The sequence below is a fragment of the Dendrobates tinctorius genome, unplaced genomic scaffold (assembly GCF_039654945.1).
Source record: "Dendrobates tinctorius isolate UK_male_01 unplaced genomic scaffold, ASM3965494v1 ptg000021l, whole genome shotgun sequence".
Lineage (NCBI taxonomy): Eukaryota > Metazoa > Chordata > Amphibia > Anura > Dendrobatidae > Dendrobates > Dendrobates tinctorius.
Window position 1 is genome coordinate 32,027,812 of NW_027361689.1, and position 13,680 is coordinate 32,041,491.

The following is a 13,680-nucleotide window of genomic DNA, read 5'->3' on the forward strand; positions in this document are numbered from 1 at the left end:
CAGTATGTATTACACCAGAATTTAAAAAGTAGAAAAAGGGAAAGGTATTCGAGGCGTACACCAGTATACAGTGTTGTGGTACCTTTAAATCTTCGTATATATTTCAATCTGCGTAAGCCAGTCCAGACTCTCCGCTACTGCAAACTACATGGCTAAAAGTACAGACGGAAAGTCGAGTGTTTGCAGAAATGTGGGAATTACTCATCGCGGGAAAACATGACGGTAGATGTTGCAGAGGTGATGCAGACCCTCACTTACTGTGTCTGTGGAGACAGTGAAAATGGTTCTTTGTGTAGAAAGAATAGATTTATCGCAGTAGCGTGGATCACATCACCGTTACTCAGATCCATCAAATTGTGATCACAGGGAGAAATGTAGACTTGATCCTCACTGCCTATCATGATGTGTCTGGGCATTTTGGAGGGCAAAAGACAGAAGCCACAGGCCGTAGGCGATTCTATTGGATTGGCATGAGAGGAGCCATTAAAAATGGTGGCAGGAATGTCACACGTCTGTGACTATCACAACTGTGAAAGGTGATCATAAAGCACCACTGCATCCGCTTGTAAGTTGACGTCCATTACAAATGGTAGCCATTGATCATCTGAAGGTAGTGGCCAGCAGGACAGGCCATAGCTACATCTTAACCATCATCTATCAATACACCAAATTTCTATTGGGCGTCCCTGTGAAGGAATTAACTGCCCAGAATACACAGCGGTGGAGCAGGGAGAGGTCAGTATTGCAACTTGCAAGTGCTGTGGCCATGACCAAGCAGGGGGGGCACACACGTGGGTGACGGTACTGGCACAGGGCCCCTTATAGTACGCTGTTGTGTCTGACGGCGGGTGGGCCCCCCCCCACCATCAGAGACACCGTGTTGTACTATGAGGGGCCCTGTGCCAGTGCAATCAGCCATCAGTGGGCCCATCCACCTGTTCAGAGCAACGGCACTTGCCCGGGTGCGCCAGGTGTTGACCCAAGCCCTTGGGGGGGGTGTTGGTCGGCCCAGTTAGGGAGGTTTAAAAAAATGGCATATGTTGATGTGTAGGCTGGACATTCAGCAGCTGTAAATTGCGGAATTGGGCAAGTCAGAGGAAGAAGAGAATAAAAGCGAAGCAGTTTTCTGGCAACCTATGTGTCATCAGGGGAAGGTGGTACAAAAATCCTTTGAAACCCATGCATGGTTCATTTTAATGAAGGTTAGATCATCAACATTTTGGGTCGACAAACGGGTCCTTTTTTCTGTCAGGATTGATCCAGCAGCACTGAAGACTCAGATAACACACTAGCAGCAGGGCAAGCGAGCTCCTGTAAGGCATATTGTGCCAATTCAGGCCAGGTGTCCAGTTTAGAGGCCCAATAGTCAAAGGGGAATGACCTGCGAGGGAGAACATCGATATGGGAGGATAAGTAGTTTGTCACCATAGTTGACAACTGCTGTCTCCTGTCACTTTTAATCGATGCAGTATAAGGAGTCGTGTGAGCGGTACTTGAGAAATCAGTCCACAACATGGTCATGAAACCCCTGTGTCCAACGCCACTTTGGCTGTGTGCACCACAAACACCTCTTCCATTGTGCCCACTACGGCTCGTGGGAGAAACAGCACCACTGCCGTGTGCTGGGAAAGCCTCAAACAAACGGTTTACCAGAGTTGCTTGTTTGTTAGCCAATATTATCTCGAGGTTCTCCTGTGGCATGATGTTGTGTAATTTGCCTTTGCAGCGTGGATCGAGGATGCTGGCCAGCCAGTAGTCGTCATCCTTCATCATTTTGGCAATGCGGGGGTCCCATTTTATGATCGGCAAGGAAAAATTGCACATGTGGGCCAATGTTCCATGTGTCAATAATGCACTGCCCCTGCTGGGTGGAGGAGCACTTTCTGGAAAATCCACATCCCTACAGTCACGCACAAACACTGTACCTGACCTTGGAACACCAACTTTTCTCTTGCCCCTGAGAAGCATCCTCCTGCCCAATATAATCATCCCTCTCATCCTCCTCTTCCTCTTCTTCCTCCACCTCGTCCAGTACAGTTCCCTGACCAGTCAATGGCTGACTGTCAGCAAGGCTTCCCTCCTCCTCTTCTCTTCCTCCTCTGCTGCAGACACCTGTTCCTTAATGTGCGTCAAACTTTGCATGAGCAGACGCATAAGTGGGATGCTCATGCTACTGATGGTGTCATCCGCGCTTACCAGCCGTGTGCATTCCTCAAAATACTGAAGGACTTTCCAGAGGTCTTTCAGCTTTGACCACTGCACACCTGACAATTCCATGTGTTCCCTCAAACTGCGTGGCCGTGTATCGTTCCACAAATGCATTACAGCCTGCCTCTGTTCGCACAGCCTCTCAACCATGGGCAGGGTGGAGTTCCACCTAGTTGCAATGTCTATAATTAGGCGGTGCTTGGGGAGGTGGAGCAATCGCTGCAGCTTCTGCATACGACTGGAGTGTACGGCCAAGCGACTAATGTGCGAGCACAGTCTTCGCACCTTTTGGAGCAGGGATGTTAACTCAGGATAATTATTAAGGAAGCACTGCACCACCAGGTTCAAAGTGTGAGCCAGGCAAGGTATGTGTGTGAGTTTTGCAAGGCCTATGGCTGCCACAAAACTACGTCCGTTATCACTGACCACCTTGCCTTGCTCAAGATGTAGACTGCCCAGCCATGACTCAGTTTGTCACTGCAAGTAGTCGGCCAGTACCTCCGCGGTGTGTTTGTTGTCGCCCAAAGACATCATCTTTAACACCGCCTGCTGATGCTTACCACTAGCTGTTCGATAGTGGGACACCTCGTGTGCAACACTGCCAGTTGCGGATGGAGTCCTCGTGCGACTGCGCTCTGTGGATGAGCTTTCGCTTATGGAGGAGGAGGAGGGTCGAAAGCCTACAGCCAACTGTTTCCTATACCGTGGGCTAGACAGCACTGTTCCAATGCCAATGTCCCCTGTGGAGCCTGCATCCACCACATTAACCCAGTGCGCAGTGATGGACACGTAACGGCCCTGGCCATGCCTACTGGACCATGCATCTGCTGTGAGGTGCACCTTTCCACTCACTGATTGCTTGAGTGCATGGACAATGCGGTCTTTCAAATGCAGGTGGAGGGCTGGGATGGCTTTTCGAGAAAAGAAGTGCCGACTGGGTAAGTCATAGCGTGGGACTGTGTAGGCCATGAGCTCGCGGAAAGCTTCGCTTTCAACCTACTGGTAGGGCTTCATCTCTAACGAGATTAGTTTGGCAATGTGGGCATTCAAACACAGTGTACGCGGATGAGAGGATGAGTACTTTCTTGTCCTTCTCAGAGTGTCTGGTAGGGTGAGCGGGAATGGAGAGCTGCATATGGGGGAACTAGCGGTGGACTGTACGGAGTGAGAGGGGGTTGGTGATGGTATTGGTGTTGATGGCCTAGATTCAGTGTTGTGTTGCAAAACCATTGTGATTCCCTGAGTGCTTTGGCCTTGCGACGACACCTCAACATTTAGTGCTGGTGGTATGCTTATCGGTGGCAGTGGTCTTACAGTGGGGGAAGCGATGGAGCATTGCTGACTACGTTCAGTCGGAGCAGGTGAACGTGTACTACCTGAGGTTTTGTAGTCCGTCCACGCTTGCAAGTGCATGTTGTTTAAATGTCTAAGCATGCAACTGGTATTCAAATTTCTGAGTTGTTTACCTCGGCTAAAGGTCCTTCCGCATTTCTTACAGGTTACCTTTGCCTCATCAGTAGGATTTTGGACAAAGAAATGCCACACTGCACTCTTCCAACTATGGTATACATTTTCTGGCCTTGCACTCTGTGCTAACTTGACCGTCTGGCCAAGCTGTCCTGCAACTCTTTTTTATGCTCCACATTTTTGCTCAGCTACGGGCCTGCCAGATAACCGCTGCTGCGATGTCAATGCCTGCTGCGGATCCTTCTCCTTATCTGAACTATTGCCAGCGCCACCCTCCCCCCCAATGGATGCCAATCTGGGTCAAGAACTGGGTCATCCATCACCTCCTCTTCAAAGACATCTGCACCTTCCTCTTTACCTTCCTCTGTGTCAGCATCTAAGGTGGTATAGTATGCGGGAAGGGGCACCTGAGTTTCATCAGTGTCAGATTCTGGCTCAGTAGACTGTGAGGGCAATGTATTGGTCTGGGTCAATGTACCAGCAGAATCATCTAGCACTGGCTGTGCATCAGTGCACTCCATGTCAAATTCATCTTTGACTGGGGAATTCATGATTTGACTGGCTAACCCTGGCATGGTATGTGAAAAGAGCTCCATAGAGTAATCTGAAGTGTGGGCTGCTGCATCCTTCAATTTTGGTGGGGGTGAAGGACACAAGGAAAGGTGTTTTTCCTGACCAGAACCCTGCACTGACAACTCCGTGCTTGCAGGTTTGGAACGTTCAGAAGAGGTGGCAATAGAGCTGGTGGCTGTTTCAGCAACGTACGCCAAAACCTGCTCCTGAAGCTCCGGCTTTAAAAGCGGTTTTCATACTCCAAGAAAAGGCAACCTTACAGGCCTTCTTGGGCCAGACGATGATGCAGTCTCAACACCTCCTGCCTTAGCTGCTATTGTGCTTTTGACAGAACCAGCCGATGCACCACCACCATCAGTACCAGCCGCGCCCCGCTGCCCTCGTCTGCGGCCTGTTCCACCATTCTTCCTCATGTTTGGGAAAATGTAACCAAAATACCAACAGAGAGATGGTACTGTATGAGGAGCATCTAGCTGTGCAAGGTGTATTAAAAAAATTAAATCTACGTATATATTTTGTTAGTCACAGATGCTCTCCCAGTATGTATTTGACCGTAATACAACAAGCAGATATACGGTACTGTATCAGAAGTGTACAGCTCTATACGTTTTTTGCGTAAGTAACAATCTGCGTCTATGTGTTTACGGAGTGTCACACACACACGCTGCCTCTGTATAGATGTGACTGTAATGCAAACAGCAGATATACAATATCGTTTGAGTATCGGACAGCTCAATACGGTGTAGGTCTTGAAAAATGAAAAATCTCCTCTGTTTGTTTTTCCAGAAAAACACACAGATAGCTTGTATATGTCCGTGATACCAGACAGTACACGGTAGTGAGTGAGGAGCGTATACCGCTAAACGGTGTCTGTATGGAAAATTGTCAATCTTAGGTTATGTTTATATGGAGTGACACACGCTGTCTCTGTATAGTTTGGACCGTAAGGAAACAGCAGATATACTAAACTGTTTGAAAAGCGGACAGCACTCTAAGGTGTCGGTCTGGAAAAACGGAAAAACTCCTTGCCTTTTTTTTCCAGACTAACACACAGATAGCTTGTATTTGTTCCTGATACCAGCCGGTACATGGTAGTGTGTGAGGAGCATACGTACACCGCTATATGGTCTGTGAAAAAATTAACGCTCTGTAACTGAGCAGAACAAAATAATAAAAGTTGGAGTGCTTTGAAAAAAGCAGTTTGAACAGCAGTGTGCACACACCAATGCAGCTATCAGGTAGTCTGAAAAGGCAGCCTAATCACCAACAGCGCTGCTGCACACAACTAAAATCCTCCACTTTCACTGCACACTAACTGTACAGTGAAAAGTGCTAGCAGCAGAAGCAGTATTTTTTTTCTTCTTCCCTGCCTAACTCTCTCCCTACAGAATCATCATCAGCAGCAGCTCTCCCTATTCTAAGGTCGGCAGAAGTAAGTTGGCGGTCGGCGGTCACGCCCTTTTATAGCCCCTTTGACGCCACACAAAACCAGCCAATCACTTGAATGTCCTTCTCTAAGATGGTGGTGACCATTGCCCGTGTCATCGTGTTGCCCACAGTGTGTGTCCTCCATCATTGGCTGAAAAAGGGTGCTGGAAGCATCATTTGAAACGTGACTTTGCCGCTCTGAACGGCGACCTCATGGCCGACCTCACGCTTTGGTCGGGTTTCTTTTTATGAAACCCGACTTTAGCAAAAGTCGGCGATTTTTTAAATTGACCGACCCGTTTCACTCAACTCTAACCAATACATCTTAGTGGTCATGGACTATGCGACCTGGTACCCTGAAGCAGTACCTCTAAGGCTAGTTTCACACTAGTGTTTCTGCCATCTGCACATGGCCGCCGAAAAAGCCCTGCCCCCTGCCGCGCCCCCTCCTGACATCACCGCCTATTATCGCACATGGCCGCATGCCATCTGCGCACCCTATCTTTAATATAGGGTGCGCAGACTGTGCGCTGCCCGTGCACAAGTAGGATTTTTGAGTGCGCTGCGCACTTTTGTAGGTGCGCCGGTGTGCGCCGAACGAAGCATGTTGCATTTTGGTGCGCTCTACACACCTTCAAAAGTGCGCAGCGCACTCAAAAATCCTACTAGCGCATGGGCAGTGCACAATCTGCGCACCCCATTTTAACGATAGGGTGAGCAGATCGCATGCGGCCATGTGTGATAATAGGCGGTGATGTCAGGAGGGGGGCGGGGCTTATCGGCGGCCATGCGCAGACGGCAGAAACGCTAGTGTGCAACTAGCCTTAGAAACTCCTCGGCCAAGAGAATCACCTGGGAACTTGTTCATATTTTTTCCATGGATGGGTCTGCCGAAGGAGATTTTTACAGAACTGGGAACCCCTTTCATGAGCAAGGTAATGAGGGAGTTGTGTAAGGTACTTCAGATTGCCCAGCTGCGATCCTCAGTCTACCATCCGCAGACAGACGACCTAGTAGAGCACTTCAATAAGACCTTGAAAGCGATGCTCAAGAAGGTCATTGAAAAGGATGGTCAAGACTGGGACTATCTGCTTCTGTTTAAGCTCTTTTTAATCATAGCAGTTCCACAAGCCCCTACTTGCTTCTCGCAGTTCGAGCTCTTGTATGGTCAACATTCGTGTGGGCTCCTGGACATCGACAAGGAAACCTGGGAAGCTGAGGTCATGCCACACCGGAGTGTCATAGAGCATGCTGCTCAGTTACAGGAGAAGATGGTAAAAGTAATGCCCTTTGCGAAGGAGCATCATCTCTAGGTACAGAAGGCACAGGCAAAAGTGTATAACCATTCAGCAAGAGTGAGGCAGTTCCAGCCCAGGGACCATGTGTTAGTGCTGGTCCCCATGGTGGAGAGCAAGTTCCTAGCCAAGTTGCAAGGCCCATATGAGGTGTTGGAAAAACTGAGTGAGGTGAATTACAAGATACACTAGCCAGGTCGAAGGAAGTCGCACCAAATATACATGTGAACTTGCTCAAGCCATGGCTAGATCAGGAGTTGCTGGAAACTGTTGCAGAGACGCTAACGCCAGGCCAGAGACAACAGTGTCAGGAACTGTTGCATCTGTTGATTTCCACCAATGCCGGTGGAGCCCCCGTACCACCGATCATCTGCCAAACTGCTGCACATCAGCCTGAGATGTGTCTCCTGGTAAGTGCATCCCGACCATAAGACGCACCCTCATTTTTCCCCAAAATATTTTGCTAAAAATCTGGTAATCCAGAATTGAACCAGAAGGGAACTGCAGGTAACTTGGAAACATAGTCACTGTAAACAATGTTTCTGTTTGTTTTCACTTTCACTGCTATAATCCTTCAATTTCTACTAACCCCCAATCCCTACACCTAGTAAATAACTGGTCATCTCTCCCTCCATCCAGCCCCTCATGCCCTTGAGTCACCCTCCCAGGGCTGTGGGGTACTTGGTACCGGGCCGGTATCGGCGGGATGTGTCACAGCAGCAGTGACCCGGTCCGTGGCCCTGGGCGCCCAAGTAATAGGGGAAATTGAAAGGTGGAATGTAGTCGATTAAATGAATAGTTTGTGACGCCACCTGTGGTGTTTGGCAATTGAGATGTTAAGCCAATGCTGCATGCAGATCCTCTGGGACTGGTGGTGTGGTGCAGCAAAGATGTTGAAGCTCCCCACAGGTGGAGCTATAATCCCAGGGCAGTGTAAAAGGGGATGATAGCGGGGAGACGTGGACGGTGCAGAGATGTAGCGGTGCTGAGGGTGTTGGCGCCGGAATTAGTGGAGGACACCAGGGCTTGTAATTCCAAAGCTTTACTCACAGTTTGTAGTACACACAGGTGCCTGCCTCCGTGCTGTGTCCTCCGGGTCAGGGACTCAGTCAACCTCCAGGCAAGATGGAATGCTCCCTTTCAACACTCCGCCAACATGTGCCTTTCTGAACGTCTCCTCTATAGCGCCTTTGAATGAAGTACTCCCAGTACTGAGTTACACTGGAGTTCCTCCTGACAGATGTTCCCAAGAACTCTACTTGTCCGGCACACAGCTGTAGCCTGCTTCGGGGACTCCTTGCTCCTAAGTCCCGGCTCACTATCAATGTTGCTGTTGTGCCCCCAAGTCTTAGATGGGAGTAGTACATTTACAGCCCACTACTCCTCCGGTGTCTGCTGTAGGATCATTAGTATCCATACACCCTCGGGGACCGGGCCCCAGCCTTGCGCTTAGAACTTCTAGGCAGGGTTCTTCTCTAACCCACGTCCTCTGTTCCCTTTTCTCCTCACGTTCCGTACTAGTCTTCCCTTCTTATGGAAAATCAGGTTTCTCTTCAATGTCTTTCTCTTTCTTTCCTTTCCTGTGCCAGCAGACCCAGATCAATTTGATCTGCTGCAGCACTTCCTTCCTCCATCCCTCTCTCAGGGATCTTCTCTCCTCCACTCCTCTGAACTCAACTCTCAACTGAACTGAACTAAACTTCTAAATCTTTCCACTCTTTTATGTATTGTAACTCCACCCGCCTCCCAGCACGTTTCGTGTTCCAAGCAGGGAGCCGCAATGTGGCTTTGCTACACTACTTTGTGATGATGGGTGTAGGTGCTGGAGCGTGGTCAGGAGCCTCCAACTTACCTGGATGGTGGGATACCACACCTCAGGAGGAGGTGCAGTACCTCTGTGGCAACCGAACCCTCAGGGGCGCCACACTCTCTCCTCCTCCCACCTACTAACACACTCTCTGCTACTCTTCACTGCCGGTGATATCTCTCCAAATCCTTGCCCTCCTCACCACATCCCCACAGTCATTTTTACCTCCATTCCACTCTCTATCATAAATTTTCATAACCTCTCTAACCTTATACCCATTCGCCCAGCCCCTGCTTCTCCAGTCACACTAACAGAAGCTCTATGGAATGCTTGCTCTATCTGCAATAAACTTTACTACTTCCATGATATTTTTATTACTAACTAACTCTCTTTCCTCTGTATCACCAAAACCTGGCTCGCCCCCTATGACACAGCTTCTCCAGCTGCACTTTTGTACGGTAGATTCCACCTTTCCCTGTCAGATAAGTGTTCCTTCACCCAAATCCAACTGCCATCCTCTGTTACCCTCCCTTCCTTTGAGGTGCACTCTGAACGCATCTACTGCCCCCCCAAAAACCTCCAACTGGCTGTCCTTTACCGTCCCCCAGGGCCAGTCAAAACCTTCTTCCACCACTTTACTACCTGGCTACTTCATTTCCTCTCTGCTGACATCTCTACTATCGCCATGGGTGACCACAACATCCCTATTGATACTTCCCGCTCAGCTGTCACTAAACTTCTATTTCTCACTTCCTCCTTTGGACTTTGTAGCCACTCACAAAGATGGCCACACACTGGACCTCATCTTCACCTGCCTCTGCTCCCTATCTAACCTCTATAACTCAACTCTCCCTTTTTCTGACCACAACCTACTTACATTCTCTTCCCTCTCCTATCTGTTCCACAATCTCCACCCCACAAACTTGCACACCCTCACAGAAATCTTAAACACCTCGATCCACACTCGCTCGCAATCCCTTCTCCCTCTTACAAACATAAGTTCCCTACACAATACGATATCGCTGCCACTTTACATAACACCACAATAGCTGCAGCTCTTGAATCGGTCGCTCCTCTAACACATGCCAAAGCTCGTAAAATCAACAGACAACCCTGGCACACCAGCCTGACCAAAGAAGTGAGACGGGCTACCAAGGTTGCTGAGCGGAGATGGAAAACATCCCACTCCAGTGAGCACTTCATCGCATTCAGACAGTCCCTCACTACTTTCAAGGCCACACTCGTCACAGCAAAACAAACATACTTCTCATCTCTCATTTGCTCCTTGTCTCACAACCCTAAACAGCTGTTCAACACTTTCAATTCTCTCCTCCATCCCCCAGCACTTTCTCCCTCTCCACTTATCTCAGCTGAAGACTTTGCCTCATTCATCAAGCAGAAGATTGATAACATCAGAAAAAGCTTTGCTGTCACACACAGTGTAGGACAGACTAAATACAGCCCAAAGAGATAAGCAAAGGGGAACCAAACACTAGGAAAGGGGGAAATGGAGACCCCTAAATTGATCTAACGTCACCCTGTCTGTCCTACCGTCCTTATCTAGGTTCCGCACCTATCGCCGAACAGGATACCTAGTCACTTCGCTACCCTGGCGGTAAGCCCTACGCTGAGAAGAACATGGTGAACGCTAGTCAATCCCTCTAACACTTAAGACAGTAAGGATAAATGAAACCAGGGGGACACTTAGCTTGAGTAAACTAAGAAAGAAACACCGATATCCTCCAAACTCCAAGAGAATGTTAGCAGACTGCTACAGCTCCAAGTTTCAACAGAGAAGTGCAAATTAGAAATAACACCCTCACTTCCCAAAAGGAAGAAGGGAGTTATAAACACTCAAATTTGCTTGAGGGGAGCCTTACTACAATAATATCAATGATAAAATTGATTAAACCTTTATTGAAAACTTATCTGAAAACGAGACAACCACACAGAAAAAACAACTAACCGTGTCACCTAATATAGCCCTACTATGGGCCCCTGATATCAAACTACCTAACAGCGGAGGTTGGCACCCTAAACACAATCGAGATTGGTGCCTCCGCTCAACGATGGCTGAACCCTACTACTCCTAAATAACCCTGGACTGGTGTAGCACTGCGGATGTGATATGGGGACATGTGACGCTCTGTAACCACTGTGGATGTGATTTTGAGACAAGTGAAGCTCTGTCACCACTGTGGATGTGATGTGGGGACATGTGAAACTCTTTCACAACTGTGGATGTGATGTGGACACATGTGAGGCTCTATAACCGATGTGAATGTGAGGTGGGGACATGTAAATCTCTGTCACCATTGTGTAAGTTTTGTGGGGACATGTGAAGCTCTATCACCACTGTGGATGTGATGTGGGGACAAGTGAAGCTCTAACACCACTGTGGATGTGATGTGGGGACATGTGAAGCTCAGTCACCACTGTGTATGTGATGCAGGGACATGTGAAGCTCTATCACCACTGTGGATGTGATATGGAGACATGTGAAGCTCTGTCACCACTGTGGATGTGATGTGGGGACATGTGAAGCTCTATCACCACTGTGAATGTGATAAATGTAGAGGTGTGCTGTATTTCACAATACAGCACAGATTAGCTTAAAAAAAATTGGATTTCGGGGCCAGACAACCTCTTTATTGAGTGAAAGCCAAATTTCCTCTGGGGGCTGGTAGATGCTGTAACTACTGACACATCTGTCCACGGTAGCCTCAATGAGCTGACGGCCTCTGATAGACTTAACACTATAAAACAAATTGTGATCTGAGTTCTAGACTCTGAGAACAGCCCCTACATACTGTTCATAGCTGTGCTGTTTTGGCTTTGCACACTGTATACAGTACATCTGTAAAGCAGGTAAATCGATGTAGCAATACACAGTTGCAGAGCAGGGCTAACAGGGGTTTGATTTACTTAATACCGGGTGGATTCTCCTAGCAGGGAGCAACAAGGGCTAAAACAGGTTTTTAACTAGAGAATGCAAATAACAGGGTAACTTAAAGCAACAGTTTATGCAGGTATAACTACTTAACGTGAGTTCGGTGCTGATAACTAGAGTTGAGCGAAACGGGTCGAAAAAATTCAAAAGTCGCCGACTTTTGGCAAAGTCGGGTTTCATGAAACGAAACCCGACCCTAGGATGAGGTCGGCCACGAGGTCGGCGACTTACGCGCCAAAGTCGCGTTTCAAAAGTTTGTTTTGCGCTCTTTTTCAGCCAATCAGGATCCACGGACACTGTGGGCAACGTGATGACCTAGGCACGGGTCACCACCATCTTTCAGAAGGGCATGCAAGTGATTGGCTTGCTTTGGTGGGCGTCACAGGGGGTATAAAAGGGCGTGCACGCCGACCGCCATCCTACTTCTGCCGATCTTAGTATAGGGAGAGGTTGCTGCTGATTCTGTAGGGAGAGCGTTAGGCAGGGAAGAAGACAAAAAAACTGCTTCTGCTGCTAGCGATTTGGCCTGCACAACACACAAGTCACTGTGTGTGCAGTGCAAGGGGAGGCTATATTGTGGTGTATCAGTGGTGTTGGTTGTTGGGCTGCCTTTTAAGGCTTCCTGACACGCTGGCATTGCTGTTTACCCACTGCTCCGCAAACTGCTTTTTTAAAAGCAATCCAATCTCCATTATCCTCTCGTCACTTTGGTCACAGGCAGCTGTGCCATCGAGCGTGTCACATAGCGCTCAGATATCAGTGGGCCGCACACAATCCACAAGTGTCCAGTGTCCAAAAGTGTACGCAGAGATTCAAAATCTCCATTATCCTCTCGTCACTTTGGTCACAGGCAGCTGTGCCATCGAGCGTGTCACATAGCGCTCAGATATCAGTGGGCCGCACACAATCCACAAGTGTCCACTGTCCACAAGTGTACGCAGAGATTCAAAATCTCCATTATCCTCTCGTCACTTTGGTCACAGGCAGCTGTGCCATCGAGCGTGTCACATAGCGCTCAGATATCAGTGGGCCGCACACAATCCAAAAGTGTCCACTGTCCACAAGTGTACGCAGAGATTCAAAATCTCCATTATCCTCTCGTCACTTTGGTCACAGGCAGCTGTGCCATCGAGCGTGTCACATAGCGCTCAGATATCAGTGGGCCGCACACAATCCACAAGTGTCCACTGTCCACAAGTGTACGCAGAGATTCAAAATCTCCATTATCCTCTCGTCACTTTGGTCACAGGCAGCTGTGCCATCGAGCGTGTCACATAGCCCTCAGATATCAGTGGGCCGCACACAATCCACAAGTGTCCAGTGTCCAAAAGTGTACACAGAGATTCAAAATCTCCATTATCCTCTCGTCACTTTGGTCACAGGCAGCTGTGCCATCGAGCGTGTCACATAGCGCTCAGATATCAGTGGGCCGCACACAATCCACAAGTGTCCAGTGTCCAAAAGTGTACGCAGAGATTCAAAATCGCCATTATCCTCTCGTCACTTTGGTCACAGGCAGCTGTGCCATCGAGCGTGTCACATAGCGCTCAGATATCAGTGGGCCGCACACAATCCACAAGTGTCCAGTGTCCAAAAGTGTACGCAGAGATTCAAAATCTCCATTATCCTCTCGTCACTTTGGTCACAGGCAGCTGTGCCATCGAGCGTGTCACATAGCGCTCAGATATCAGTGGGCCGCACACAATCCACAAGTGTCCACTGTCCACAAGTGTACGCAGAGATTCAAAATCTCCATTATCCTCTCGTCACTTTGGTCACAGGTAGCTGTGCCATCGAGCGTGTCACATAGCGCTCAGATATCAGTGGGCCGCACACAATCCACAAGTGTCCAGTGTCCAAAAGTGTACGCAGAGATTCAAAATCTCCATTATCCTCTCGTCACTTTGGTCACAGGCAGCTGTGCCATCGAGCGTGTCACATAGCGCTCAGAT